Raw genomic sequence first — 5,546 nt, 5'->3', positions numbered from 1 at the left:
AACACATACACAAATACACATACATATTTATATGTATTTTTCATTTAAAATAATTTCCAAAATTTATTTTATTTTAGTTTATTTATTTATTTATTATTATTATTATTATTAATATTATTAATATTAATATTATTTTTTATTTTTTTATTTTTTATTTATTTTTTATAGAAGTAGCTAATGGGTCTATGTCGCACTTTTAGATTAAAGAAGAATAGACTTCAAACTTTATGTAATAACCATACGTGAAACAAAACACCCAAACACCCCTTTCATTTATTTATTATTTTTTTACACTGTTCACGTGAATCCAGAAATAATTTTTTTTAAATATAAACTGTTCACGTGAACAGTAACCCATCACCGTTCACTTGAACAGTGCCACTGTTCACTGTTTGAATAGTGAACAATGACGTCACTGTTCACGTCCCTTTTTTTTTAAAACCAAATTATGATAATACATGTGAGTCTACAGGAAATTAAACCTATGCTCTAATACCAAACTGTAACGACCCAAAATTTAAAGATTTAAAATCGTTACTAAAGCATTTATTTCATAATTAAATGAATTATGTCAAACATTCTACATGAAGATCTTTCTTGTTCCGTCTATAAAATAAATAAAGTCCATGGAAAACATAATTAATTGAACCATGTTCCAAATATTAAATTTCAAATTTAACATGAAGATAAAACTGAAATAACGCAAAGAAAAATAAATAAATAAAACTTCCTAATCATGTTACTTAGAATTTATTTATCTTGAATTCCATAATTTCTGTCATCACAACTCCACCGCATCGCCCGCCAACCAACGACCTGTTCTAATCTGTGAGGAGTAGGGAAAATGGTGAGTACATGAAAATACTCAGTAGGATATAAAATTAATGGTTTATCTTGTATAATAATTTTAAAACATGCATAAGAAAATTATACCGTCTCATATCTTTAAAATCCGGTAAGAGCTCATATCATATCATATTGTTGTACCGAAATGACCATATCATTCACATCATAGTATATCATATCATACCTTTAACTTTCATGAGTATAAAATTTCATCAATATAAAAGAAAAATAATTAAACGGGACATAAAAATACTGCACCTTATATCCTACCTTGTTAACTTGCTTAAATGTTTGGAATACAAAACAAGATTCACTTTCCAAAACTTTTCCAAATTCTCTAACTATAGACATGAACAATTGTATTCCGCCTCGTTCGTGCAAAAATTAATTCTATAGTGTTCTCACGTGTAATTGTATATATTCTGGGAAATTACTCCAATTTCTTGCGGTATGTATTTATCCCCAAAAATTTCACAAATTAAGTTGTTATGAAACTGATTTATCACAACGTGTCCCACAATTTAGATAAGGATTGGTTAAAAGAGTTTCCGTGTGATTTGCAAATCTCAATAAAAAAAAAATTTAATAATAATAAAAGAAATAATGAATGAAAGGAAGACTAACTGTAGTTTTAATTAAATCACAAATCCTAATTAAATAAAAAGATTAGTTTATGTTTAATTACCCATACACGTGCCTACTGCCATATTTAAAATCAATAAACCACTTAATAAATTACAAAAGAACATAAATCCTTAGAACTACAATATCTTGGGCTAACTCATTCCAAAATAATTTTTTCTCAAGCCTAATATACGTGATTACTTGCGAGCTATCCAACGAATACAATATTGATATACTTATTGTCGCTCCGTCTCCCTAAACTTCCAAAATATTAAAATATAGCAAGCATAAATTGAATTATAATCTATGAAATTTTGGGACATTACACCAATGAATTAATCTATTTGTACAGATGAAAGTTTCACAGAAGATTGCAAGAATACTCTCATGATAAGGGGCCCACCGCGAAAAAAAAATTGTCAAAAAAACCCCCCACCCACCCCTATTTTTGTGTCCTGGCAAGCTTCTGGGAAGAAGCATTCCGTATGTCAAGCAAAATTGTTCTCCAATTATAATGAACTACACATTTTCACCATTATATCTATGTAGACTTCTATCCATACACCTAAGTATTCATTCATTTTTTAATTATTCATACATTTGTTACAACATTTTTGATTTAACTATGAGATGTGAGAGAACATTTATGTTACAACTTGAACAAACATTTTTGGATTGGTTTCTTTTTCCTGGCAGTGCAAAACTCGAGCAAACATTTTTGTTACAAAAAATTCTCACTTCATAATTGATCATGATATTATCTACATGAGAAAGTACATGAAATGAACATCAACTTTCCTCTCAAGAACATAAAGGCGATTGCTAAGTAGACATGAGAATTTAACTAGTACGTTTTGTCATTACTGTGCGCCATATAATCCTGAAGTCGGTCCCACTCGGTTCACGATATTTTCGTTACATTCATATTGACAACAATTTCATTATTGTCATTCAGTAAGTCCACCTCGACAGCGCTTGGATTGGTCTCCACCCTTGTGAATGCCTCATCGATAACTCCAGCCTATTAAAGAAAGTTGTGTATACCCATCGTTGGAATGACAATTGCAGTTTGTGTTGGAAACAAATGGTTTGGCATACGGTCAGGTATTTTCCTTCTCTGTTTCCATACACCGAACGAACCTTTGATTACATTTCTACATAATGAGTGCTTATAATTGAATCTTTCACGAGCATTTCAAAATCTCCATACATGACCAGTTACTTCGTCCTAGAACTCCTGGAAATGATAACAATATAATTGACCCCTTGTACTATGCCATATATCCAAGTTGATGTGCAAATCTAGAGTCAACTAAATATTAATTTATTGGAATGGGTAAGGGAGTAAGGAAAAAAGAACCTCGAGGTTGTGAATTGTACAAGCCAAAATGCTTGCATCGTGTATATTTTCAGTGTCTGACCAGCAAGAATGTGAAGCATAAATTAAAATCACTTGCAGCAAGTCTATTGTGAGTCAGTACTCCTTTGCGCCCTATGAACTTGACTCGTTCGTATCGCGGCAACACAACAAGTATGGAATAACGGATACTTCCTATGGTCAAACAAGTGATGCTCATCACCTTCATCAAGTTAGGATCCAGTTTGATTATATTTGTAGAGAGCGCGATAGCGACACATAGAACCTCTTTGAAATAGATACTGTCTACAACGAATGATTAGATATTATTTGCACCTTCCCGTTTCTCTTTCCATGTGCTAATATACAGAAAAACATATCCATCCGCTTGTAAACATCGATATGCTGGCCACTTTTGAGTTCATACTCGTCATGAAGAATGAGTGCAAAAAATCTCAACATTGACAGGTACATTCGAAACTTCTGATAGCAAATTTGCCTACTACCTTGCATTTTTTCTAACATAAACATGTTTATGTTTCCTACAAATGGATATTTATTGATATTAAAGGAGAAAATATTTTTCATTATGTTAATTATAGGAAAAGATACATACATATACAGATTAGAAAGTCTATATTAGGAAGGTATGCTAATTAGGAATCCTTATAACTAAGCCAATTCCTATAAGTAAGCTTATACACGTAACACTCTCCCTCCAGTTGGAGCATAGATATTAATCATGCCCAACTAATTATAAATAAGATCAACCCGAATCCCATCCAGAGCCTTATGAAAATATCTTCTAGTTGTTTTCCAGTTCTCACATATCCTATAGAGATTAATTTTTGCTATATCTTCTCATGAATGAAATGACATCAATCTCAATCTCTTTAGTTCGTTCATGAAATACAGGATTAGAAGCAATATGAAGAACAACTTGATTGTCACTCCACAACTTTGTTTGTATTGTAATTTTAAGACCAACATCAATTAAGAGATGATATATTCACATTATTTAACACACAGACCATGCCATAGCTCTATATTTTGATTCTGCATTGGATCAATACAACATTTTTCTTTTTACTTTTCTGTGAGACCAAATTTCCTCCAACAAAAACACAGTAGCTAGTAGTATATCTTTGATCAATCTTAGAACTTGTCCAATCTATATCTAAAAAGTATTTAACGTGAGTATGTCTATGATTTCTGTATAGTATTCCATGTCCAGGAGCTCCCTTTAAATAACACATGAATTGTTCTAAAGTTGTCCAATGGTGAACTATTGGGGAAGACACGAATTGACTTACAATACTAATAGGATATGCAATATCAGGATGAGTTACTGTAAGATAGTTCAATTTTCCAACCAGTCTTCTATATTTCTCAAGATCTTCAAATAAATCACCATCTCTTGGTAAGTTACAAATTATGGAGCTTTGGAAAGCTTCTTGGCTTAGCTTCCTACTTTCCTATCTCAGTTAATAAATCAATAATATATTTTCTCTAAGATCAGAAGATGCGTTTCTTGCTTGTCACATCCACTCCCAAAAAAATACATTAACGCCACTAAATCTTTTGTGTGAAATTGGGCATGAGAAAAGACTTCAGAGATGAAATTTCCATAGTATCACTGCCAGTAGTAACAATACCATCAACATACACAACAAGGAAAATAATGTCGGATTCGGACTGTTTGTAGAAGACTGAGTGGTCAGAACTGTTTTGTTGTATTTCAAGCTTTTCCAATGCCTGATTAAATTTTCCAAACCAAGCACGTGGACTCTGTTTCAAACCATATAAAGACTTTCAAAGATGACACACTTTCGCATACTTTCCATGAACACCAATCCCAAGTAGTTGCTCCATATAAACATCCTCCTCGAGATCACCATGTAAGAAAGCATTTTTGATTTCTAATTGATGTAAAGGCCCATCAAGAGAAGCTACTATAGAAATGAATAGCGAACAGACGTTAATTTAGCTATAGGAGAGAAAGTATTAGAATAATCCATATCATAAGTCTAAGCATAGCCTTTAGCCATAAGACGAGCTTTAAGCCAAGCCATTGATCCATCAGGATTGACTTTGACTGTAAACACCCACTTACATCCAATAGCCATTTTTCCCACCGGTAGATTAACTAATCATTAGCATCCAAAGCATTCATCTCATTGATCATAGCATTACATTAACCAGGATGGTATAAAGCTTCATGAACAGTTTTTGGAAGAGTTATAGAGTCAAGGGATGCAACAAAAGAAGAAGAAGAAGAAGAAGAAGAAGACAAGTGATCATAAGAAATAAAAGATGATATAGGATAAGTGCACTGATGTCTATTTGTGGAGAACAATAGGAAGATCAGGGTCACTGGACGTTGGATCTGATGTTGAAGAAGAGTCAGGTGACGAACATTCATCGATAGGGTCTCGTCATTTGGAATACAACTGGAGAATAGGTGGTGGTGTTATGTGAGCAATAGGTGTCATAGCAACATTAGTTGATTGGTAATGGACACGATAAACCAATAGATAGTCATCATTCTCCTTATTGAAAAAAGTATGAGAGGTGGGAAAGAAAGGAATATGTTCTAGAAAGGTAATATCAACTGACACAAGATACTTTTTAAGACTCGAACAATAGCATCAATACCCTTTTTGTAGAGAAGAGTATCACAAAATAAATACATTTTAAGGATTTGGAATCTAACTTAATT

The sequence above is a fragment of the Olea europaea genome, unplaced genomic scaffold (assembly GCF_002742605.1).
Source record: "Olea europaea var. sylvestris unplaced genomic scaffold, O_europaea_v1 scaffold871, whole genome shotgun sequence".
Lineage (NCBI taxonomy): Eukaryota > Viridiplantae > Streptophyta > Magnoliopsida > Lamiales > Oleaceae > Olea > Olea europaea.
Note: the sequence above shows the minus strand (reverse complement) of the source record.